Here is a 27,728-nt window from a genome sequence, read left to right as displayed (position 1 = left end):
TGTTTCTCCTATGGTGTCCATGACACCATGAGGGAGAAGTAACACCATTACCATTGGGTAATGGTGAAAGTTCTGCCTCTCTCTATGGCTCCACAATTACCCTAGTGAGGAGAAGTAGGGATGCCTCATACTACTTGACGGGTATGTAAGTTCATGCTCTCCAAGTGGTCTGTCTCCATTGACCCTCACTGGGACATGAGATGGTTACAGCTGGTGACTGTGAAGGTCCCAACTCCCTACTCAGTCTTCTCTGGCAGCACCTTGGTAGATGTTATGGGACCTGTCATGACAGACTGGGGACAATGAAAGTCTAACTGTTCTACTTGGCCTTTGTTGGCATTTGTTGAGGTGCTAGTTAGCTGAAGTAAGAAGTTATTGTCTAAAATTTTTCTATCTTTCCACTCAACTCCTTTATTTGTCCTTTGACCAAAGTGAGCAGACTTGTGTTAGGGCTTTTTCTCTTTTTTTCTTCTTATCTCTGGCTTTAAGTTTGGGATATATGATGTGAAGAGAACAGAAGGGAACTCATTATCACGTCATTTATGGGTTTTAAGACCCCCTTACTAGCCCGCTTTCTTCTCTCTATTTCTCAGAGTTTTATGTTCATTTTTGTATAGTGTCTTGGGTTTTTAGTTGTACTTAGTGTGAGAAATAGGGAAAAGTATGTCTATTCCATCTTTTTGGAAGGAGAAGTTTCAACCACCTATGTCTTCATAAGTATTTACTCATTTTTCTACCAAAAAGTACACTGTAAAACAAGTGGTGTTTGCCCTATGGCTGGGGGAATCAAACGCCTCATCTGTTTAGTTAGCATTAGGTTTGACAAATACTTCCAGGAAGAAGACAAATGAGAAAATAGAAACAAAACAAACAATCAAAATAGATTGCAACTTTAAAGGATGATATATAAATTTGAGCATAATAGGTGCTATTTAGAAATTTAAGTTAAAAATTATTTACAAGCTTTTTGGCTTTTTAAAATCATGTTGTGCTATGTTTTGGTTTTCAATCCAGGGGTTAAGAAAATATTGAGAATCCTGGCACTGTGGCATGCACCTGTAGTCCCAGGTACTTAAGAGGCTGAGGTAGGAGGATCACTTGAACCTAGGTATTGGAGAACAGCCTTGGCAATATAGTGAGACCTTGTCTCAAAAAAAATAAATAAATAAAAAAAAATTAAAAATATGAGAATTCCTGGACATAGCTGTAGATTTTGTGTCAAGTCAGAAAGATTGTGGAAGCATCAATATTATAACCAACCCTATGATACTTATAATTTAATAGACCTTGGGATTTGGTAATCATTTCCACTGGAATGATTTTATTAATTACCTTAAATTTATTATTAAATATTATTATTTATTATTTTTATTAATTACCTTAACATTTTATTAATTGCCTTGAACTAATTAAAGTTTCAATAAAATATTTTAATGCTCACATTTTTGTATGCTAACATTTAAGGTTGAATTCCACAGAAAGTTAAGAATTGTCAGTTTACTTCAATTATCTCCTTAGATAACATTTTTTGTTAAATGTGGCCAAATCTATGTCATTATTTAAAAATAGTTAATCTACAAATTACAGGTCCACACTTTCTTATGGCTTTCTTCTAAAAAATATAGGCCTGTACTTTCAATTTTAATATCTGACTTGAAGATCAACTAGGTGTCAGGTACAAAACTCAACATCTATTCTAGCTTCTTTTCTATTTTTTTCTCTGCCCTTCTTATTTCATTAATTTTCATGATCACAACTACAATGAATAAGCTTTGAAGTTTTAAATCTCTGTTTCTCTTTACTACACTCTTCCTTGTGTACTCTACAGTTCTGAGTGTATTTGACCTTTTCTCCAGGAACTACTGCAGTGGTAAAACAAATCCTAATCTAAACTTCTTAGCTCTCTCCCAATTAAACCATTTATCATTGTATTATTGATTCATTCATTACAAATGGTGGTACCACTCTTTTCAGTCTCTCAAACTGGAAACTTCAGTGACATTCGTTCATTCTCTACCCACTAAACATTTAAGTCACCACAAATTCCTTAAGCTCATTACAAATATCTCTTGAATCCAGTAGAATTTTTTTTTCCAACACTGTTCCCATGATGTCCATTGTCTCTTTCTTGGAAAGAGCTTCTGCTCTGATTTTTCCAATATATCCCAAATGAATCCCATATAGGCTTAATTTCCCATTCATCTCAATATATTTTCCTATTCATTCCAAATGAATCCTATATAAGTTCATTTTCCACTTGAGTTACATTTCTAATGTATGAATTCATAATGACCTCATCATCAACAATAGTAAATCTCCACATTTATTGTTCTCCTAAAAACATTTCGATCAAGGTTAAATTTCCTCTGCATTGATGTACCATCCAGTTACGTTTCTTTATAGTAGAATGATGTATAATCCTTTGGGTATATACCCAGTAATTGGATTACTGAGTCAAATGGTATTTCTGGTTCTAGAACCTTGAGGAACCACACTAGCTTCCACAATGACTGAACTAATTTACACTCCCACCAACAGTATAAAAGCGTTCCTATTTCTCCACATCCTCTCCAGTATCTGTTGTTTCCTGACTTTTTAATGATTGCCATTCTAACTGGTATGAGATGCTATCTCATCATGGTTTTGATTTGTATTTCTTTAATGACCAGTGATGATGAGCTTTTTTTCATATGGTTGTTGGCCACAAAAATGTCTTCTTTTGAGAATTGACTGTTCATATTCTCCGCCCACTTTTTGATGTTTTTTTTTGTTTTTGTTTTTGTTTCTTATGAATTTGTTTAAATTACTTGTAGATTCTGGATATTACTCCTTTGTCAGATGGATAGATTGCAAACATTTTCTCCCATTCTGTAGGTTGCCTGTTCACTTTGATGATAGCAAAGATTTGGAACCAACCTAAATGCCCAACAATGATAGATTGGATAAAGAAAATGTGGCATATATACACTACGGAAAACTATGCAGCCACAAAAAAGGATTAGTTCATGCTCTTTGCAGGGAAATGGATGAAGCTGGAAACCATCATTCTCAGCAAACTAACACAGAAACAGAAAACCAAACACCACATGTTTTCACTCATAAGTCGAGTTGAACAATGAGAACACATGGATACAGGGAGGGAAACATCACACACCGGGACCTGTTGGGAGTGGGGGGTAAGAGGAGGGATAGCATTAGGAGAAATACCTAATGTAGATGATGGGTTGATAGGTGCAGCAAATCACCATGGCATGTGTATACATATGTAACAAACCTGCAGGTTCTGCATATGTATCCCAGAACTTAAAGTATAATAAAAAAAATAAAAGAAAGGCTCTATATGACAGCTTAAGGGGATTAGAATTTACCAGAGCCAATGGGGAGCCAGAAAGTTTTTTCAAACCAGTAAGTGAGAAATTTGAGGTAGGAGGGGGCTTGCTGTTGTTATTGATACTAATTTGTGATTTAGTCAATATTTTGGTTACTTTACTGTTAACCATCATTGTCTCTCTTTTCTCTAATGGAAAAATAAACCACTAGCCTTGTAAGACTGTAGTTTTCATTGATGTATTGAAAGATTTCTTTTCCTAAATCCAGCTAGGTTTTAATAGTCAAGATAGCTGTCATATTTTCCCTTAACAATGTCTCTTTATGTTAATTTATTCTCCATTTTGATTGTTACTATTCTATTTCAGGCCCTTATCACCTTACATCCAAATAGCTGCAGAAAGAGAGAGAAGAAGAAAGGAAGTAAAAATGAAGGAAGGAGGACTGGGACTGTGTTCAGATGCCCTCCCTAGAGCAATTAAATCAGAATTTCAGAGAAATGGTCAAGGTATTCACAATTTTTCTATGTGCCACCAGGGTTGAGAGCCATTGCCTTTTTGGTCCCTTTTAATTAGATTAATTTTACCTCTAAACCTTAACATCAAAACTCAATTAACCTTTTTAAAATGCAACTTTCAGTGCATGTTTTACTCCTAAATTTCCTCAGCCAGAGACTGTAGATAATATACCATTTTTTTTCTTTTATTATCTTTCATGGGAAAGATAGCTCTATTGACAAAGCTGTATTAATTTAATCTAGTTCTAAGGCTGGTACTTTCCTAACTTGGCTCATTCTCTTAAAAATCTAAGCATGCTGTAGAGAGTAGGCTTCTCCTGCCTCTGGTGTCTACAGTGAATATTTATGGAGATAAACTTCCAAAATTTTCTTTGATTCTTCTTCTGACTTTCAATTTTCCCTCATGTCAACCTATGTGCTTTTCTATCTGACCTTTCTCCTTCAGATTGACTGAATGACATTTAATCACATCTTCCTCTTTTCTGTGAGGTCTCCACAGATTGATGGCTACATAACCATAGCCCTAATTTTGCAGGGCTACACAAACACCCTCATCTGTATACTGCTCTTATAGACAACCCCAAAGCAAGGGTACCTGAAAATAGTCAAGAAAGATTCCAGGCATGGAGCTAGGGACAAGGCACAAAATGGCAAATGAAGCATCATTTCATTTATATATTAACATGAGTGGGTCTAAAATGTAGCTTCTTTGTGTATGTGAGATTGTGATCTCGTCTTCCATGACTGCGTGCCATGATTCTAACAACATGTATCATCCTCCAATACCTGCATTCATTTTTAGGAAAACAAGTTTTATTTTATCCAAGTGGCATACTAGCTAGTGAAACTCTGAAGTCATTTTCTTCTACTCTATGATTAAGCACTGAGGTGTCTGGAAGGAAGTGGAACCCTTCAACTTTGCTGGTATTCTTAGATGGAAGCTTTACACAGTTAAAACACTAAGCTTCTCAGTCCACTGACTGGTGCTACTTGGATCACCAGTCCTTGGTGAGATCCAGTCCTATATCCTAACACTGGGCATTATGTTTTTTTCTGCATCCTATCCTATTTAGATTGGGCATCCTTTAAACTGGGATCTTGCTATGTTCCCTGTTACTTGTTATTCTTCAACTCTCTGTTGTGGAGGAGCAGACAATTATGCCTCTTATTATTATTTTAATTCTGTAATAAGCCCAGTGGTATAAATATATTCTCCAACTCTGTGGCTTGCTTTTTCACTCTATTGATGATGTCACTGATTTTTTCCCTAGTGCTTTGAATAGCATCTGTAAATCTTGTGGGTCTCATTTTAGATGTAAAGTTCTCAGAAGAACCTTCTTAAATTATTTAGGATTATGTCAATGAAGCATTTTAAGCAAAGGCACAATATGAGATTTACATTTTTAGAGGATCATTCATGCTGTTGTCTTAATGATAGATATAGGAGAAAAGTTAGCATTCTATTGAACAATTCTGAAGATATCTTGGTTGATTATGGCTTAAGATCATGGCAGCAGAGGTAAAAAGAAGTCCTTAGATCCTAGATATATTTAATGAAGAAATTTGAGAGTTGATGAATTAAATGTAAGAGATTGAGAGAGGGTGGTTATATGCTTACCCCATAGATTTCTAGTTTCAGTAAGTATTTGGATAGATAATACAATACAATCACATGTATGACTAGGACTGAGTACACAATAGGATCTTGGCTCACTGCAACCTCTGCCTCCTGGGTTCAAGCAATTCTCCTGGCTCAGCCTCCAGAGGAGCTGGGATTACAGGGCATGTGCCACCATGCCCAGCTAATTTTTTTTTGTATTTTTAGTAGAGACGGGGTTTCACCATGTTGGAGAGGCTGGTCTTGAACTCCTGACTTTGTGATCCACCCACCTTGGCCTCCCAAAGTGCTGGGATTATAGGCATAAGTCACTGAGCCCAGTCAACAGTAGGTTTTTAATATAATATTTATTTGAATAAGTGAGTGAATGGATGGATGAATAAACCATTTCTGATCAGAAGAATAAATGAAGATTTCATGGGGTAATTTCATTGTTTTGAATAAGATTTCTAGGTCTTGAAGCAGGGGTAGGATTTAGACAGGTATGGATCCAGTAACAAATACAAATGCCCTGAATTCTTGAGTGAATGAATGGTAAAAGGGAATGCAGAGGGGCTGGGCGCAGTGGCTCACTCCTGTAATCCCAGCACTGTGAGGCCGAGGTGGGCGGATCACAAGGTCAGATTGAGATTATCCTAGTTAACATGGTGAAACCCCGTCTCTACTGAAAATACAAAATATTAGCCAGGCATGGTGGCGGGAGCCTGTAGTCCCAGCTCTTTGGGAGGCGAGGCAGGAGAATGGTGTGAACCTAGGAGGTGGAGCTCGCAGTAAGCTGAGATCACACCACTGCGCTCGAGCCTGGGTGACAGAGCGAGACTCCGTCTTAGCCTAAAATTTCCTTAAGCTGATAAGGAACTTCAGCAAAGTCTCAGGATACAAAATCAATGTGCAAAAATCCCAAGCATTCTTATACACTAATAACAGACAAACAGAGAGCCAAATCAGGAATGAACTCCCATTCATAATTGCTTCAAAGAGAATAAAATACTTAGGAATCCAACTTACAAGGGATGTAAAGGATCTCTTCAAGGAGAACTACAAACCACTGCTCAATGAAATAAAAGAGGACACAAACAAATGGAAGAACATACCATGCTCATGGATAGGAAGAATCAATATTGTGAAAATGGCCATACTGCCCAAGCTAATTTATAGATTCAATGTCATCCCCATTAAGCTACCAATGATTTTCTTCACAGAATTGGAGAAACTACTTTAAAGTTCATATGGAACCAAAAAAGAGCCCACACTGCCAACACAATCCTAAGTCTAAAGAACAAAGCTGGAGGCCTCATGCTACCTGACTTCAAGCTATACTACAAGGCTACAGTAACCAAAACAGCATGGTACTGGTACCAAAACAGAGATATAGACCAATGGAACAGAACAGAGCCCTCAGAAATAATACCACACATCTACAATCATCTGATAGTTGACAAACCTGACAAAAACAAGAAAGGGGGAACGGATTCCCTGTTTAATAAACGGTGCTGGGAAAACTGGCTAGCCAGAGGTAGAAAGCTGAAACTGGATCCCTTCCTTACACCTTATACAAAAATTAATTCAAGATGGATTTGAGACTTAAATGTTAGACCTAAAACCATAAAAACCCTAGAAGAAAACCTAGGCAATACCATTCAGGACATAGGCATGGGCATTTAGACTTGATGTCTAAAACACCAAAAACAATGGCAACAAAAGTCAAAATTGACAAATGAGATCTAATTAAACTAAAGGGCTTCTGCACAGCAAAAGAAACTACCATCAGAGTGAACAGGCAACCTACAGAATGGGATAAAATTTTTGCAATCTACTCATCTGACAGGGTTAATATCCAGAACCTACAAAGAACTCAAACAAGTTTATAAGAAAAAACAAACAACACCTCAAAAGGTGGGCAAAGGATATGAACAGACACTTCTCAAAAGAAGACATTTATGCAGCCAACAGACACATGAAAAAATGCTCATCATCACTGACCATCAGATAAATGCAAATCAAAACCACAATGAGATACCATCTCACACCAGTTAGAATGGCGATCATTAAAAAGTCAGGAAACAACAGGTGCTGGAGAGGATGTGGAGAAACAGAAACATTTTTACACTGTTGGTGGGACTGTAAACTAGTTCAACCATTGTGGAAGACAGTACGGCGATTCCTCGAGGATCTAGAACTAGAAATACCATTTGACCGAGCGATCTCATTACTGGGTATATACCCAAAGGATTGTAAATCATGCTGCTATAAAGACACATGCACACGTATGTTTATTGCGGCACTATTCACAATAGCAAAGACTTGGAACCAACCCAAATGTCCATCAGTGACAGACTGGATTAAGAAAATGTGGCACATATACACCATGGAATACTATGCAGCCATAAAAAGGGCTGAGTTCATGTCCTTTGTAGGGACATGGATGCAGCTGGAAACCATCATTCTCAGCAAACTATCACAAGAACAGAAAACCAAATACCACATGTTCTCACTCATAGGTGGGAATTGAACAATGAGAACACTCAGACACAGGAAGGGGAACATCACACACCGGGGCCTGTTGTGGGGTGGGGAGAAGGGGGAGATTTAGCATTAGGAGATATACCTAATGTAAACAATGAGTTAATGGGTACAGCACACCAACATGGCACATGTATACATATGTAACAAACCTGCACATTGTGCACATGTACTCTAGAACATAAAGTATTATAATAATAATAAAAGACATGTCAACTAAAAAAAAAGGGGGGAATACAGAAATTCCACGTGGACAGAAGAGTTTGAGTAATAGCCACGAAGCAACATGGTACAGAATCTGTTTGGCAATTGTGAAGAGTTTACTTTGGCTGAAGCCTGGGGTAATGGAAGGGAGTGGTATAAAACCAAAGTGCCCAGGTAGCAAGCTCAGCACTTTGACTTTGGGTGTGTTAAATGAAGGGGTTGTGACATTATCAAGATTGCTGTTTTCTATAAGATTTAATTTTCCTGGTTGATGAGATCTGATGATGATAGAATACTGGAGTAATCATAAAGTCACATGTTAGCAGAGACAAGTAGTCTGTTGAGTTCTCACTTGGCACTCTCTGGAAGAAAATACCTAACAGTTTTGTTTTTCCTAAAGGGACATCTTACTTTCCAAGTTAGCTACTCAATCTAATATGAAACATACTAGACAAGAAGGAAGAGAAAGAGAGATATAGTGGTGTGTAATCGCTGGTCAGAATGAAGTGCTCAGGTTTCAGATAGTCATGCTTATACGATCACTTGCATTTTAAATTCTGCCCAAAGCATTGGAAACCGGAATCATTGTAGTTACCATAAGAGATAGCATCCAGGAGTCTCTTAAATAATTCTAATAGCCTTAAATAACAGGAATATTTAATTCATGTATTGTTGGTATTGTTAAAACATTTGATAATATGCATTATGTATTTTTGTATTTCAGATTAAATGATCAAGTCATTATTGTGGATTTAGATCTAAGTGACCTGGCAGAAACCATGGAGATGATCTTGGTAAACTCACCTGAGTTTTAAATTTCCTCACAGAGTTTAATTTTGCCCTTTTGTGTCATGGTAAATGAGAGGCTCTCTTGCCTCCACTTTGTTCCAAACTCATGTCTCATGATCTGCAAGAAATATTTTCTCTTTATTTGCAAGGATATTGCTCAAGCTTCTATTTATGAGCCCCTGAACAATAGAATAGACAGCCCTACTGAGACTCTTTTGCCTTTGTGTGGTACAAAGGGACCTCCCTCTAGGAGAAGACAAAAAGAATTTAAGTCTATAACTCATTTAAAAAAATCAAAACAAAGCAAACAAAACAGAAAAACCCCAGCGTTCAATTATTTCTGCTCTCTATTGGAACTGGAGATCCTCCCTTTTAACTGAATTACCATATTCCTGAGCTCAGGAACTGCAGCTATTGTGAAATTTATAATCTGTTTATAGTACCCAACATAGTATTATTATTCTTAAATAAGTTCCTAAATATTTGTGAAATGATATTTCCCTTAATTCATTCATATTGTACAGTTAATGAGATTATTTGTCATTGGATATTGACTATAAAAATCAGTGCTGAAAGCCTTTACTAATTATTTATACTAATGTATCATTTAATGTTTATTCTAGCTTCCTATGCAGACAGCCTAGTTAGGTCTGATTGTGTCCATGGGCCTATCTCTATAGAACAGGCAGAGACATTCATGCTAAATAAAATACAATGAAGAAAAGTAATTTTTTTGCATGTTAGTTCTTTGTTTTGCATTTTGTTTCATTGAGTTGTAATGGAAAGAGCTTGAAGAGATGAGCTAAAAAAAAGGTAGGCAATTTAAAGATATTTTGATTGGAACTGTTGGGCAAGTGAGTGGAGAGAAAATGTTGGAACACCTGAGCATTCTCTCTCAGTGGCCTAGTTGAATTCCAGGGAACATTTTGTTCTGAGGGTGATTTAAAGACACTGATAAATAAGGAGACATCCTGTTAAGTTAGTTAAAGTTAGACTGAATAAGAGAGGTTAGTTTGGTACTAATTTGGGATAGTTGGGTAGTGATGGTGAGCCCGATAAGGCAGGGTAGCTCTCAGTACTCACTCAGCCATTGGTACCAAAGGAAAATCAAAGGCTGCAAAAATGCCATGTTATTAAACATGTTTTAGGAGCTAAGCAGGTCTGGAGACTCATCACAGCCACCTGAGCCCATAGAGTATTAAACATGACATCTATGCTATTTATCAACACAGGAAAAAGTACAAATGGTTTCTTTAAAAAATGCACAGACATTACATGGAGACATATATTTTTCCAAACCAGTGCTTATCTTGAGATAGTTTAGAACTGTCAACAAACTACTTTAATGAGGCTGCTTTCTGAGGGAAAACAAGCTCAGTAAATCACTCTGTTTTTCTTTGTTTTTTTCATCCCGCATGTAAAATTTTAACCACATTTGACAGAGGAAGTGAATCTCTGGGCCAAAATACTCGACAATTTTCTTATCCACAGATAGAGGTAAATGGCAACTATAGCTCATCAGTGACAGCATTAGTCATTGTGATTTGTTTTTAACTTGTTACAGAGTGAAATAACACTGGTAAGTTCTGGAAGGTGTTTCATAGTGTTCCAAAATGTGTCATCCCTGTGCATATGCATTTGTTTCAAGGATGTAAAGAGGAAAAACTCAAAGCAATGTGTGTGTTCTGATCAAGAAATGACTGGAAAAGGCAGCTACCTGATATGGAACAGTCAAGAACTGAAGGTTTATTTGGAATGAGAGGTGTTGTCCAACTGCGAGACTGAGTGATTTAAGCTGAGAATAAATGGGAACATAATCAATAGTCACTCCAGGTAGGCAGTTACTGACAGCTGTCTTGAAAGTTTCATCTCTCTTCTCTTTTTGCCGCCATGTTTACACTGCATCCACAGATTGTGATATTGTTTATGAGGGACAGAAAAGGTCCTTCCATTTATTCTTGTTCTTAATGAAAACTTCTGCGTTGTTATGCTTTGAAATTACAATGATAAAGTGGCTCTTTGAGAATAAAAGATTCAATATATTACAATTGAGAATAAAATATTTAATATATTACAAAGCCAGCTTGTATGTTGGACAGGTAAGCATGCCTCCTGGTTAAGTATTCTTTATTACATGTTTCCTCTATGGTCAGTCATCAATGTTTATATTAGTTGTTTTCTCTTTTCCGTAGTTTTATGGTTATGGGTTAAGTCGTCGTATTCTTCCTGGTTTCTACCAATGTAGTTATTTTATTGATATAGACATTAGGAATTACTCAATAAATATGTGTTGCAGGACAAACTATAATTGCAATGTGTCATATTTGGATAATACTTTACAGTTTGCAAAGCACTTTAGCATACTTTATTTAGTTAAACCACACTGCCACACAAATGAACTGTCCAAAATGTATGCTTTTTAAGCCTCCCTATTTTATAGTCATACCTCATATGTCACACACAAATATCATAGACATAGAAAGATAGACAGACACATAACTACATAAGCAGTATTCCCTAAACTCATATTTTGTGCTTCATTTAGGATTTCTTACCAGTATAATTTTCATTTGGAAAACCTTCCCTCCTCTTTATATTACAAAAAAGACAATCTGATGATTCAGAAATAGTTTGTTTTTCTTTTTCTGTTTTGGTTCCTGTAACTAAGTAAGACACTGATGAGGCCCATCACAACATGGAGTACAACTGTAAATAAGATGAAGTTCTTGGCTTCTGGGAGATTAAAATCCACTTATTTTCTTCACCCAATCCTCCCCAACTAGCAGTCTCATTAGAGAATGCCATTTTTAAGCACTTATTTTAGAACCTTGGGAGGCAAGCTGGAGACTGGGAAGCCTTTACACTTGTTGAAACTCTTCTATGCTTAGATGTAAGGCTCTTTTTCATGTAGTTGCTTTTATAATACAAAAAGCGAGGCCAATTATTCAGAGCATAATCAGCGGGTCCAGGGTATTGAAACACTCCTCTTAACAACAATGTCAAGTTACTTTATTTGTTCATGAAGCACTTAAAAAATTAGAAAGAACAGCAGGTCTTCAAGATAGAACAGAGAAAGAGTTGGCCTCGAGTGTTTTATTACCAAAAGAGGGTGTTAACATGCATAGAAATGTCAAATCTCTACTTAAAAAAAAAAAAAAAATCAATGAATGACATATCCAGTTGCAGCTCACTCAACCCTGATTTAACAATCATTTGAGATCTTACAAGGGAATGATTCTGAAGAATAAAATGTATTTCAGTTTCACCCGCTGAGTATTAATGCATTTGAAACATTGGAGGGAAGACGTCAAAAGAAAATAGAATATCTGTACTACCACCTACATTCTCTCAAACATAAAAATATAATGTAGTTGTATGAAAGTAAGTTCTGTAGAACACTACTTTTATTAAAATGTGTATAATCCTGTAGGCTTGAAAAGTGCAGATATTGCCATAAGATAAACTGATAATATCACTGCTTAGTATTCATACAGCATTTTTCTTTTCAGAACCCGGAAGCAATTTATGGATCTAACTCAGTCTTCATGTGTAGACATTTGGCATCTTAGTCAGTGTGCTTTAACAAGTCAAGAAATCTGGAAAGTGACCAGGTCTCACCGTAGGTGAAGTTTTTAGCAATTTGGCTAACTTCAGTTTCTTATTGTGAGCCTGAAAAATAACAGGGGAATGGTCCCCAAACCTAGGGAAATGAGGCACCTGGGCAGTGTCTCCATGAAGTGTTGCTACATGTGTCTAGGACACCATTAAAAGCCCCAGCTCTGACATTCCTATACTCCATTGAATGCTCTCTGTAACAAATTAAAAGGGATGACTTTAATTGAATCACTTCATTGAAGGGTCCAGTGACTTTTACTCAGAAATGGCAGAGGGTTTGTTCCAAAATGACATCTGGTGAAGAGACTGCGTAAGACTCTCTGGCATTATAGTAATATTTTATTTAATAATATTCTATTGAAGCATTTATATTTCACATCAAGGTTTTTGTTTTAGGGATGAGATACTGTACTAAAGTACAATGGAGTTCTTATGATATTAGGCTTTATGCAAGATAAAGCACATTGTTGCCACAGGGATCAGTAAATAGTCCTGGTCTGTGACACTAGTTCCCACTGCTAAGACATGGGTGGGAGAAGGTGGTTCCCACAGACTGTTTTCTCTAGATAAAAATACAGTGCAGTTTCTATTTAAGGGCATTTTTAAAAAATTCTCAGTCATTTGACCCAAAAGGAACATACCCTATCATTTTCTGAACAATTGAGCAGTGAGCCCGCTTCTAATATTCTGAGATTATATTTGTATGCAGTATTAATTATGCTCATGCTTTGTCATGTCAATGGTGTTGTTGCAACTGCAGTTATTTTTTTTTTTTTCTTTTGAGACAGGGTTTTCTCTGTTGCCCAGGATGGAGTGCAGTGGCAAGATCACAGCAGCCTCAACCTGCAAGTGATTCTCTCACCTCAATCTCCCAGTAGCTGGGGCTACAGACACATGCCACCATGCCTGGTTAATTAAAAAAAAAAAAAAAGTAAAGACAGCATCTCACTAGGTTGCCCAGGCTTGCAGCTTTTTTTAAAAATTGTGTTTTTTTCACATGGTCTTAAGAAAGAAATTGCTTGTGAAGATTCATGCATGACAGACTCAAATTACTTTTTAACAACATACAATATATACTTAATACATTGAAGGTAACTTTAAAAAAGTTGTTTTGGTTTGCGAAGCATTACTCCAAGTGATGGTTATGAACTTGAATTCTATGAATACTGCTTTTATCATCTCTAGTAAGGAAATTCAAAGCATTACATTTCTCCTAGTGCTCATTATTAAATAATACGTCAACATAAATATAATTGGTCCTTACATTTGTAGGATGCTGTATAGTTTCCAAAGTGATTTTACCACCAATAATTTTGCCTGACTTACTTCACAAACCTGTGAAATAGGCAGGTCTAGTAATTATTTACTAGTCTCCATGTGTATGAGGAGATTAAGGATCAAAAAGGCTAAAATGCCTGCTTAAAGCCAAATAGATAATAAGTATATAATTGAGTACTAGGCCCCACAATGAAAATACTCTCTCTACTATGGTATTAGGAAAATGGCATACTACTCATGCAATTACTCTTATAAACTCTATCATTGTATCATAAAGGCTTTTGGATTTAATTCTATGACAATACCAAAGCATCATCAAAATTACTGTCTGAAATTTCTGTTGAACTAAATAGCAGTTAAGTAAAATAATCCATTGACTAGGGTTGATTATCGTCATAATCCAGTAAATGGTATTCATTTTAATAAGATTTCATACACATCAAAAAGAATTAATTTTGAGTTCATTTTAAATTCTGACCAAAGCAAGTTTTATTTTTCCACTTACAAGCTAAGTTTGCTGCTTCTATTTTTCCTCCAATCACCTCTTGTAGCTTGCCAGCCTTAGTAAGTTTATCATTGCACTCTATCTGCCTTTTTGCATTACTTTGATGAATGTAAAGGTAGCATATCCAGGTTTTTTTCAAGTATTATTATTACTCCTCATGCTGCCTTCTTTTAAGGTGTGTGTGTGTGTGTGTATAGTGTGTGTGTATATATAGTACGTGTGTGTGTGTGTGTGTGTGTGTGTGTATATATATATATATATATACACATATAAATAAAATAAATCAGAGATATGGTGTTGTCCTGTTGCCTAGGCTGGAGTGCGGTGATGTGATCATAGTGCACTGCAGCCTTAAAATCCTGGGCCCAAACGGTTCTCCCACCTCAGCCTCTTGAGTAACTAGGACCACAGGCATGTGCCACCATGCCCAGCTAATTTTTAATTTTTTTGTAGAGATGGGGTCTCACTATGTTGTCCAGGCTTGTTTCAAAGTCCTGGCTTAAAAGTGATCCCCTCTCTTGGCTTCCCAAAGTGTTGGGATTACAAGAGTGAGTCACCATGACTGGCTGGTATACTCTCTGTATAGAATACTCATTGGACTGTTTCCAATTTTATATAAGTATAATTTATTAAGGAATCAGTTCTAAATACAAGCATGTTGATCAACTCTGCTTCAGGAGTTCTAAAGCACATGTTTTCCCTTTCTTAAATACCATTCTTCATCATGCAGGGTCTTTCCTCTTTTAATATCATTGATAAAAGCTGTCACTTGACTTAAAAAGAAGCTCGTTTTTCTCACTGTCCTCCTGTGAGAAACTTCTGTCTGGTACCGCTACTCACATCTCTAGAGTTAAACGTTCCGTGTCTCTACTCAGCTTCTTTATTTTCTTACCCTTTATTCCTATAAACCACACTATGACTTTCCACAATTTTTATTTTCTGCTTAGAGTCTGCTTCTCATGCTGCAGCCAAAGAACACTGCTTGCTACAGAAGAGTAAAAAATAAATAAATAAATAAATAAATAAATAAATAAGTGTTATAATTGGTTGGTACTGTTAACTCATTTGACTCATGCCTTAAAATAACCAAACATTTTTAACATTTTTGTCATCAAGCATTGTTTATTACAACATTATTATATTTTCTTCAAATTGCCGCACATTGTTTACTGAGATATACATTTTGCTTGATTCCACGTATTTTTCCTGGGTTGTGTTTATCCCCCCTTTTTCTGGCCAAATGAATTACATGCATTTAAAAAGCTTCCTATGATCTATATTTGTACCAGTGGTTCGCAAACCACATCAGACTCACCTAGGTTTGGGACTCACTCATTTAAATAACACATCACTCACCACCAGGCTTATTTATGACAGAAAGTGAAGTGCTGGTTGCCTAGGTAATTTCTCTAGATCAAAGACAAAAGTCATTTAGCCTTTTCTCCAGTCTAGAAATCTGTTTGCTCTGCTAATTGAACTACCCTAATAAAATCAATAATGTCCCTTATCTTCAGTGAGGTAGGAAAGAAATCCATTCCGAAGTGGCAGAGAAGCTGCTTTTTCCTCCTGCATGCTGCCTGCTAGTGTGGATCTTGGCATAACAGACACTACTTGACAAAAGGTAAGTGTACCAAAGTAAAAACCATACTCTTGGTGAGTTCATTCATTCCTAATAAAGACTTAGGTCTCTTTTCCTGCAACTATTGTCACTAAGTGAGTGTGAAGAGGTGCCTTCTTATTTTTGGACATCATGGGAGGTGGGATTAGTGAGCAAGAGGTGAGAATGGGTGACTATCACCACTCTTGTCGCTAAGGGCTAGATTGGTTCTTCTCTGCCTCTTCTGTGCATGTAAATAAACGCAGTTCCCTGGGAGCCTATGTTAGGTTCAGGGCCAAAAAATTAACATACCACAACTATATATACTCTTTATTAATTTTATTTATATATATGTGTGTGTGTATATATATATCCTTTTTTATTTCTTAACATGTTAAAGGAAAGAGGATGAGAACTTACGGGAAAATAATTAAGTTGAAATGTCCTTATTTTATCTAATTCAGCCTGCTCCTATTCCTCTGTTCCCTTATCAGTAATTATCGTAACCACTTACACAATCACTCAGGTTTGGAACCAACCTATTCAACTGGTCTCTGGGCCTTCTGCCTGGAGGTCTTCCTTGCTCCCTTTCACATTGCATCCAATGTGGTCTTTACTAAGCTTGCATCTGATTTTATCTTTCCTCTGGTTTAAATCATTCAGCCGCTTCCCACAGATTCATGGTTATGGTCAGATTCCTGAGCAAAGTATGCAAACCCCTTCAAGATCTGGCATTGCCTGCTTCTCGGGGTTTATCTTCCATCCCTGTGCCATAAGCACCTTCCTCTCCACTCATATCAAAATGTTTGCCTCTTCCAGAACTTGTTGGAGTCTTTAATGTTCTAATACTATCATACATTTCTGAAAGAAGCATTCTGAAAGAAGAAAGGGTGCAACATTCCTTAAATATATTTAACTTTGGAACATTTTACAGTAGATGTTGTATGAGAAACACACTTAGGTAAATGGCACTTAACATATTATGGTATATATTGTAATGTATATCATGCCATTAAGCATCTTTCATTATTTATTTTATTTATTTTAATTTATTTTTTGAGATGGGATCTTACTCTCTCACCCAGGTTGGAGTGCCATGGTACAATCTTGGCCCACTGCAGCCTCTGCCTCCTGGGTTCAAGCAATTCTCCTACCTCAGCCTCCTGAGTAGCTGGGATTACAGAGGCCCACCACTACGCCTGGCTAATTTTTGCATTTTTAGTAGAAACAGTGTTTCACCATGTTGGCCAGGGAACTCTTGACCTCAGGTGTTTAACCCAGTACTTCCCAAATTTTTTTGACTACATTTCTTTTTCTTCATGGAATACTTATTAAAATCTTGCAAAACTAGAGTTCACATAACATAAAGAAAATCTTGTTGGCTAGGCATGGTGGCTGATGCTTGTAATTTGAGCACTTTGGGAGGCTGAGGTGGGAGTATGGCTTGAGACCAGGAGTTCAAAAGCAGCCTAGGCAACATAGCAAGATCCCACCTAGATATATATTTTTTAAATTAGTGGGGCATGGTGGTGTGCACCTGTAGCCCCCGCTGCTCAGAAGACTGAGGTGGGAGGATCGGAAGGCTGAGGTGGGAGGATCGCTTGAGCCAGGAGGTTGAGGCTCCAGTGAGCTGTGATCATGACATTGCATTTCAGCATGGGAGACAGAGAGAGAAACTGACTCAAAAAAAAAAAAAAAAAAAGAATACCCCAGGCTGGGCGCGGTGGCTCATGCCTGTAATCCCAACACTTTGGGAGGCTGAGGCCAGTGGATCACGAGGCTAGAAGTTTAAAACCAGCCTGGTCAACATAGTGAAACCCCGTCACTACTAAAAATACAAAAAACTAGCCATGCATGGTGGTGGGTACCTGTAATCCCAGCTACTCTGGAGGCTGAAGCAGGAGCATTGCTTGAATCAGAGAGGCAGAGGTTGCAGTCAGCGGAGATCGTGCTGCTGCACTACAACCTGGGTGACAGTGTGAGACTCTGTCTTAAAAAAAAAAAAAAAAAAAAAAAAATGCCCCATCTCACACTGTAAGATCTATCGTATACAAGACAGCTATCTGTTTTGTCTTGTCATTTAAACTTTTTTTAAATTTAAATTTTAATTTATTTTATTATTTGAGATGAGGTCTCACTCTGTTGCCCAGGCTGGAGTACAGTGGTGTGACCTCGGCTCACTGCAACCTCCACCTCCTGGTCTTGGGCAATCCTCCCACCTCAGCCTTCCGAGTGGCTAGTACTACAAGTGCTTGCCACGATATCTGGCTGATATTTTTGTATTTTTGGTGGACACAGGGTTTCACCATGTTGCCCAAGCTGGTCTTAAGTTCCTGAGCTCAAGTGACCCACCTGCCTCGGACTCCCAGAGTGTTGGGATTGCAGGCATGAGCCACCGTACCCAGCCTAAACTTTTTAAATACATTCATTCACATAAAGTGGCTCACACAGAAAAGTATTCATGTTCTTTCAAAACCATCAGGAACATCAGCTTTTATTGGAATGAACAGAAAATAGAAACTGATTGCTATTCTTTGAAAAGAGGACTCTTTTGTATACATACCATAGCCCCTGTTAGCTATTCAGTAAAAGCCTTTGAGGTTTCTGCAGTAAATCAAAGTGATTACAAAAAAAAAAAGTTTGCTTCTGTCCTCAACACCTCCATAGGTGTCATTTTTTCTACTTAAAATCGTATTTTTTTTCTCCACCCAGTTAATTTTCATCCTTCAAGGTCTTTAAAAGGAATGTTCCCAAACTTTTAATGATAAAGATTTTTTTTTTTTTTTTAATCAGTACATCCAAAGCATCCTCAGCAAATATCCTAGCACCTGTCATACAGGATTACATTTGCTGGGGCATGACTCTGTGTCTCTCACCAGATAAAAACTCTGTGAGGTGAAGGACTGTGTTATTTTGACTGTATATCTTCCAGAACCTACAAGTGGGCATGGGATGTAGAAAATTTAAATTAAATAAGCAATTGTATGAGTCAATAAAACAAGTAGGTAAATAATGCAAATAAATATATGTGGTTTCTGGGAAGGGAGACTTACAAAGCACACCTTCTTAAGAACAGTTGCTCATGGCTAAATAGCTCCTTTTACAATCTCACCACCAATCTTTCCATTCTGTGGAAACCACACTTTTCAGGTCCAGCCTGCTCTCCCAAGTACTCTAGGTGAGGCTTATCTCCCTCCATAATAAACACCCATTGGATATAATGTAGTATTGCCTAACCAAGCTATCTCATTTCCACAAACCAATTAGCTCAACATTTCAATTTCTTCTGATGTTTTTCCCAAGTAATTAGAAAATTCCATTAGTGTTCTTATAGCTAAACATAGAACTTATCAATATTACTTCTTTAATCTATAGGCAGCTCCATTGCTTCATTAGACTAGATATACAGAAGAAAGACTAAGAGCAGCAGAATCAGAGACTTGAGTGTAAACCCTGGTTTTTCCACTTTCTATCTGTGCCATGTAGGGTGTGTTACTTGTGTTATGTTTCTCTTTAAGCCACAGGTGCTCTTCCAGACAGTTGTGCATTACAATATCATCTATGTGTTGTTTTTATAGTACGAGAGAGGGAGATCTATAAAGTTTCTAATCTCCCCCAACAAAGAGTAACTTATCTGTAGATAGTAGATCAATAGTAATTATGTGTATTAATATGAATAATCTTTCAATTGATATTGGATATACCAAATTTCATTTGGTTTCATACTCCTAGATCATAGAGTTTTTGTAACTGCCTGAAGGGTTTACCTTGCCTGCTGCCTAGACAGAACTGATTTATCCAAGACAGGGGAATTGCAATGGAGGAAGAGTAATTCATGCAGAGCCAACTATGTGGGACACCAGAGTTTTATTATTACTCAAATCAGTCTCCCTGAGCATTTGGGGATCAGAATTTTTAAAGATAATTTGGCAGGTAGGGGCTTGGGAAGTGAGGAGTGCTGATTGGTCAGGTTGGAGATGGAATCATAGGGGATTGAAGTTAGGTTTTCTTAATGTCTTCTGTTTTGGGTCAGATTACTGGTCTGGGTGGTGTGAGCTGATCCATGGAGTGCAGGGTCTGCAAAATATCTCAAGCATTCATCTTAGGTTTTACAATAGTGGTGTTATCTCCAGGAGCAATTTAAGGAGGTTCAGACTCTTGGAACCAGAGGCTGCATGACCCCTAAATTGTAATTTTTAATCTTGTAGCTAATTTGTTAGTCCTGCAAAGGCAGACTTCACCTCAGATAAGAAGGGGGTCTTTTTGGGAAACGGCTGTTATCAATTTTGTTTCAGAGTCAAACCATGAACTGAATTCCTTCCCAAAGTTAGTTCGGCCTATGCCCAGGAATGAGCAAGGACAGCTTAAAGGTTAGAAGCAAGATAGAGTCAGTTAGGTCTGATTTCTTTCTGTCTTAATTTCCTCAGTTATAATTTTGCAAAGGTGGTTTCATTTTCAATAGAGTATATGAGACGTGAGTCTCTGAGTTGTAGTGGTAGAAAGGTATCTTATTACAGTTAAAATAGCATTACATAAACTTACGTTAATATTGAGGTCACTTAAGTTTTTGACTGGAAAGGTTCTTATTGCTCTTCAAATACAGATGTGGACATAAATGTGAAAGATGACAAAAGATTCCGGCCTGAGCCTCTGGCAAGATTGTCTTTCCCTTTGCTCAGTTCCTTCATCCTTTCTTGCCATTATTTCCATGGTTCTGTAATCCCATGTCTCAGCACTCCATGTTCTTATTTTTGTTCATATCTGGCCCACATTATTATTCATTAGACTCACTTCTTTGTCCACTAAATTCAATATCTCATGGTTTTCTTGAAGAGTTAGTTGTATAAATCTTTTCTTTCTTTCTCATTATTCCCCATATGCCTCCCTAGATCCATCCTTCCTTTTCCTATACTTTGCTCAGTCGCCTGGAAGACTGACCTCAAAAGCAAAATCACCTGGATTTCCTTGCCAGTTGGCTTTCAAATGTGCTCAGCCAATGAGAGGCTGGAAAGAAATCGACAGCTGGGAAAAGAGGAAGATCGGTGTACAAGAGGAAGATTGGTGTACAAGAGGAAGATTGGTGTACAAGAGGAAGATTGGTGTACCTCCCACTCACATCTCATTACCTGCCATGGTCCTAGTAGTGACTGTTCTTATTATGGCCACAATTACTCTTGGACAGGCCCGTATCCACAGCTCCATCCCTCAACTAGGCTTCATGAACACTGTTCTCTGCCCTTATCTCTTTCTGTGTACGGGTGATAAAGGTTTCCTGACATCAGAGTTCCTGAGTGCCTCATATATTGTTAGTCCCTGAACTTTGTTGGTTCCTGAACCTTGCCCCAACATCAATAAAAAGTTCCTTGATTAACTACTTTTCAGTTGAATCTTTCCTGCTGGGACCTGTCCAATTCGACTTTAGTATACCTTTCGTGCCAAGAAAATGATATTTTCCTGCCAGGATTTGGCTGAAAGGGCTCACAGTGGGCGAGGGGATGAGATTACTTATTAAGTGATAAAATGGAGATCTACAGAGGTTAACTTGCCTAAGATCACATGGTTGGTCAACTCATGGTCAATTCATTACAATATTTATTAAACATAGAATCAGTCAGGCAGTGGAAATAAGAGACACATAAAACACTCATGTGCCCTTAATAATTTATATTCTAGGCCAGGTGCGGTGGCTCACACCTGTAATCCCAGCACTTTGGGAGATCGAGGCTGGTGGATCACCTGAGGCTGGGAGTTCAAGACAAGCCTAACCCACATGGAGAAACCCTGTCTCTACTAAAAACACAAAATTAGCTGGGCGTGGTGGCACATACCTGTAATCCCAGCTACTCAGGAGGCTGAGGCAGGAGAATCACTTGAACCCAGGAGGCAGAGGTTGCGGTGAGCCGAAATCGCACCATTGCACTCAGCCTGGGCAACAAGACCGAAACTCCATCTCAAAAAAAAAAAAAAAAAAAAAAAAAAAAGAAGAAGAAAGAAAGAAAGAAAGAGAAAAGAAAGAAAGAAAGAAAATTATATTGTAGTATAGGAGAAAGGTGTATAACCAATATTTAAAATGTAGCAATAGTAAATACTCAATGCTAAGGGAACCCTGAATTTAACCTAGGCATTGTGGATGAAACCATGAGAGAGATGGGGAAAAACATGATTATCTGAGTAGAATGAAAAGCATATGTTCAATCTGTCCTCCCTCAACATTTTTCTTACTTCCACTCTAATGTGTAAAGTCTAACCCAATCACCAGCTGTTTTCTTCCAGGCTGCTTGCAATAGTCTCCTGTAAAGTAGTATATCATCTGTGCTTTTCATCATCTAATCCATTCTCTACACTGGGGTCAGAATGATCTTTTAAAATGCAAATCTGAGACAATTCTCTGCTTACAACTATTTTTTCACTCCCAATTTTCCCTAGGATACAGAAAAAAATGGCTAACAAGTTCTTACATAGACTGCCCACTTCGTGAACTTTATCTCTAGCTACTGACTTTCTCTTTTTTTATGTTAACTTATATAATCTACTTTTACTTCATTGAAAAGTTATTCTTCTTTGACTCCAAGACCTTTGCACATTCTATTCTCTGTCTTTAACGTTCCTCTGAACCACCTGTCATTTATGTTGGTGATTTATACCCATACTCTAAGCATTAGCTCAAAAATGACTTCCTTGAGAATGCTTCCCATGAAAATTCCTAGACCAAATGAGTTCCCTGTTATATGCTCTCATGACACCCTATAGTTACTCTTTATAGTATTTATCTCAATTCCAATGAAGTTAAATGTGTTTGTTGTTCTTACGTTTTTCACTTCTTGAGAACTGGCATGATTTCCATCTCTTCACTACTTTAGCCTCAATGTTAGATCCAGTGCTGTATAGGTGGTAAGAGCTCAGTAAATAATTTTTGAAAGAATGTGTGAATATAAGAAAACTCAGACTCTGAGAAATCATTTTGCATTAGGGGAAAGTGCAAGTCATTCTGAGCGATGAAACTGTGGCGGGAGAAGACTGTAAAGGGCAAGTCTTGAAACGGCCTTAAATGCACCATAGGAAATTTAGACTTTTCTCTGTTGTGATAAACAGTCATTATCATGATCATTATTATTACTTTTAACAAACTTATTAAGATTTATTGACTGGATGAAGAATGAGTTGATGCAGAAAGAAACTGTAATCAGAAGAGCAATTAAAATAAAATGAAATGATCTGGAAGTCAACATTAAGAGCATGCACTAAAGTAGTGCTTCTCAAATTTGGTGCCTATCTTAATCACTGGTTGAGGTCACAAAGCCCACAGAGGCCCAGCCTTCTCAAAGTAGGATAAAGCCTGAGGTTTTTTACTTTTATCAAGTTCCTCAAGAAATTCTGAAACCCATACAAGTTTGAGGACCTCTGAAGTAAAGTTAAGACAGTGAGATATACTCTTGATCTGGCTCAATGATAAAAAGTAGAAGAGCACAACAGAGGCGTATATTTTAACTATTAGGTTATTAGCTAATGTGGAGAGGTATAACTAGCCCTACAGCTTTATGACTGGCATGAAACTCACTTGTATTCTCCCCAGATTCTGTGTCTGGACTCTGCAAAATCTATCGCAGTTTGCCACTGAAAGTTAAAGTCAGGCCGGGCGCGGTGGCTCACGCCTGTAATCCCAGCACTTTGGGAGGCCGAGGCGGGCGGATTATAAAGTCAGGAGATTGAGGCCATCCTGGCCAACAGGGTGAAACTCCGTCTCTACTAAAAATACAAAAAATTAGCCGGGCATGGTGGCGGGCGCCTGTAGTCCCAGTTATTCGGGAGGCTGAGTCAGGAGGACGGTGTGAACCTGGGAGGCGGAGCTTGCAGTGAGCGGAGATAGCGCCACTGCACTCCAGCCTGGGCGACAGAGAGAGACTCCGTCTCAAAAAAAAAAAAAAAAAAAAAAAGCTAAAGCCAGAATTCCTCCTGACATGATATGTAACAGATTATAAAGGATTATAAAAGAACTTGGATATTCTAATTCCCAGTCTGTCTATGATAAGGTCTTAAAAATCACAAGTGAAAAATTTATGACATTTTAGAATATATATATATATATATATTTAGAATATTATATATATTCTAAAATATTTAGAATATCTATGTGTATATATTTAGCATAAATATCTATGTGTATATATTTATATGTGTTGTATGTGTGTATGTATGTGTGTGTGTATATATATACACATATATATACATATATATATTTCTACATGCATTATTGCTGCATTGTCAACTTGATGTATCCGTAAAAGAACACATGTGAAATTCACTGTGGTGTTTTTGAGTTTGCTAGGGTAATATTTGCCTATTTCTTGCCAAATGTATTGTGATTCATGGAAGTTTAGCATTGCATCCAAACTCTGGATAATGTTAAATCTTGTGAACGTCTCAACTGTGAAAGTGTTTACTTATTAACTGAATTTTAAAAGGTACCACACACATGCTAGCATGGTGCTAATATTTGCTGATCTTTGGTACTACTGAAATTTTGTTAATGTGCATTGCAGATTTAATATTAGTTTGACATCTGTTTGATGTCTGGTGAATGGTAACATTCCTTGCCATTTGGACTTTAATAGAAAATATAACATTGGGCAATTTTCAGGAGCAGGAATCAGAAAAGATCCAAATAATGCAGTGGCTCATTGTGTTACTATTCCTTAGTTTAATACTGCCACAGAATATAATATATTCTAAATTTTTGAAATGTAAAGAAAATATTTCTTCATTTGTTGCAAATGAGAGATAACCTGTGATAGCAGATATGACTTCAGTTCTGATTCAAATGCTGCTAACCAACTCTGGGACCTTGGGCTAAGTACTTAACCTTATTTGACTGTCAGTTTTTTCACCTTTAAAATGATGGGATGACTAGCCTCTAAATATTACCACTTGTTCTATCATTCTGTGATTCCAGGTTCTACGGACTGAACATCGCAATAGATGTTAATAAAAATATGATTTAATTTGAGAACATCTGTTATAATCTGTAACATATTCTGCCAAGTCCTTGACCTTAATTTTACTATAGACATCAGAGACTCTACCCTGCATTTTACCAAAGGAACATAAATTATGCTTGTGTCTAGAGTAGTGTCAAGCTGACTGAAAGATATGCCATATTTGTTAATATTATCATTAAATGATTTCTTAAGGTTTTATATACCACCAATGATATAGTTCAGTGCTATTTTAGCATTAGAAATTACATAAGCATCCTTTTTGCATTTTTATTTTTATACTTATTGCAAAATACAAGTGTTCTTGTTAAAGGCATTAGACTTTCTCAAAATAAATGTGGATTCAAAAATAATTCTGTAATATATATATTAACATATTAATTGATTAAATATGCTGCTCTTTCATTTCCCCTAATAAATATTTCCTTACTAATAACAGTAACTATTTCCATCATTTATCTAAAATTTGCTTTGTTGGATTAAACATTTTATTTTTATAATTTCTTACCTACAATAAAAGAGTTTGGGCTATAAAAATAATAAAGTTTCCCCAATTTTAATTTACTAGAATGGAGATACGTATACATCTCCTTGGTTTATAGTAAACCTGTGAAGAAATATATACATATTTCCATATATGATATAGAATTCTATATATCATATTATATAGAATTTTTGCAATCTATGATTTTACTATTTGTGAAGAATATAGATTTTCAAAAGCAAAAGTGTATCCCTCTATGGTTAATTATTAAGCAAAGGCAAATCTTTGACTTCAAAAGGAAGAATGGATAATAAACACGTAATTCATTAGACTCAGCACACTTCAGTGCTTTGTCTTTCTGAGTCTAAGTTTCCCAATACGTAGATGCTGGTGGGGAAAGGGCAGGGTAGTGATCACCTTGAGAGATATAGTGGATTATTTGAGATAACAGCAGAACAGCTCTTGCCCCATAGTTATCGGTTAGTGGACAATAACCACTATTTAATGATTAATTTAATATGCAGAATAAAGCTACAAAGAAGAAGATTCCCTGGGCTCATGCTGTTTTATGACTGTACGTTAGGAACATACACTTATTTTATGTTGTCTCAGGCTCTTTCCTTTAGTCAGACAAATGTCAATAAGCACATTGGGCTTCTTACTGCTGTCTTCCTGATCCTGTATTGTTGGTCAGAATTGGCCAGATATTTACAGAATTTGAGGTTCAAGTGTTGATTTTTTTTCTCCCAATATAATTTAGTATTTTAAAATTAGCTTTTTCATTGTAGCCTTTTAAATAGCCTTGTCCCTGATTTTCCCTAGAATCCATTGATTATTCCATAAAGAAAAATTCAGTATCATCAAGTATGTATCCTTATGAGAAATAAATAATTTTAATATTTTGCAAAAGAAATTCTAGAAAGCATAGTGGGAGTATGCATTAACTTCCTCTGATTGTTTTACCCCCCTATACCATGATCTTCTCTGGTCCCTTTATCCCAGTTTACTTCTAGTCCCAGCCTGTTTGTGCTGGGTGCCTTGCTTGTCTACTTGGGGTCTTCTGCTCCCACAGAGCTGCCTGTGGTGTTTGTGCTTGAGAAGTCCAGGTACCTCATGGAAAGGAGTGGAGAAAAGGGACAGAGAGAAGAGAAAAAAAATTCAATTTTCACTGTGCTTTGCAAAAGTACAAAACGTCCTTTTAAAGATAGCCTCTTATATATACTCACTATATTCGTTTGTGGACTGGCTAGGACAGGACTTACCATCTCCTTGGTAAAGACATTGGGACTTATAAGGGTTAAATAACTTGCTCAAGGTCATGCAATTTGGAAACATTCCAATCCAGTTAAAGCCTATATCTTCCAAATGAGCTCCAGGATTCTTTCCATTAGTTCATTCCAACATCTCTATTCTGGGACTATTATCGGTAGTGCCTGAACTTGTCTTTGGGAATTCCCGTCATTCATGCAAGGGTTTCATGAAGTACTTTGATTATGAAAAAAGGAGAAATCTTAAAACTTTACTATGATGACAACTAAGAATGTTAACAGCTAATATATTAAAATAAGATGTAAAGCTTTAGCGAAGATACGTATCCCCTCACTGTATCTTCTCAAAAGCAGAGTGATTAACACTGTCAGAAGCTTCCCCCATAGCAGACATGAGAAGAATAGTAGGAGTAGGTAGTTATGTTTCTGCCAGAATAGGCAAATTTTCTTCTGTGAATTCAGGAGAAAAGGATGAGATTGCTATGAAATCAATATTGGCTTATTTCATTTGATACAAACAGCATAGTATCTACCAGTGGTAGGGAGCAGGGTAGTACAATGCCTTGAACATGTGCTCAGAACAATTAAATAAACTGTTTTTATGTTGTCAGGTGAATGAGATCAAAGCATTCAGAAAATGCCCCTGGATTTCAAGAAAATCAATATTTCATAAGTATTGTTTATAGTTCATAATAGTTCAGATTAGTTGTTTTAGCAATAAATAAGCCAGCAGCATATTTTTTGAATTTTTTTCTTTTGTAGAGATGGTTCTAAGCCCCACATCACATTATAATCATTTAGAAATTTAAAAAAGTGAAATAAAACAGCAAATCCTATTTCAGACCAATTAAACCCCTCTCTGAGGGAGGCGCCTGGATATATATTTTTTAAAGCTCCCTAGGTGATTTGAGCCCGTGGCACAGTTGAGAAACAGTGGTTTGTAACATCAATGGTCTTGGGGAACCTACCAAGAAAGCTTCTTTTGGTCATGAAGTTTTTATGTGCATCTA

General features: G+C 36.9%; 1 long non-coding RNA gene across 10 annotated transcripts in view; it reads left to right on the top strand.

Moving 5' to 3' along the window:
• The window catches only part of LOC126933577 (uncharacterized), a 37,584-nt gene extending 14,765 nt beyond the window's left edge, over positions 1-22,819 (top strand). The window contains exons 3-6 of one of the 10 annotated variants that reach the window (XR_007718662.1): positions 3,696-5,789; positions 8,914-10,475; positions 10,627-15,997; positions 20,863-22,819. This is a non-coding gene — a long non-coding RNA (uncharacterized LOC126933577). Of the gene's footprint in view, positions 1-3,695; positions 5,790-8,913; positions 15,998-20,576 lie in introns of all 10 variants that reach the window. The other 9 variants (XR_007718669.1, XR_007718664.1, XR_007718667.1 and 6 more) reach the window with 9 other exon arrangements.
• The last annotated feature ends 4,909 nt before the right edge of the window (positions 22,820-27,728 follow it).

This window comes from Macaca thibetana, chromosome 13 (assembly GCF_024542745.1).
Source record: "Macaca thibetana thibetana isolate TM-01 chromosome 13, ASM2454274v1, whole genome shotgun sequence".
Taxonomy (NCBI): Eukaryota; Metazoa; Chordata; class Mammalia; order Primates; family Cercopithecidae; genus Macaca; species Macaca thibetana.
The sequence above is the reverse complement of the archived record's forward strand: the minus strand, read 5'-3'. Positions and strand labels throughout refer to the sequence as shown.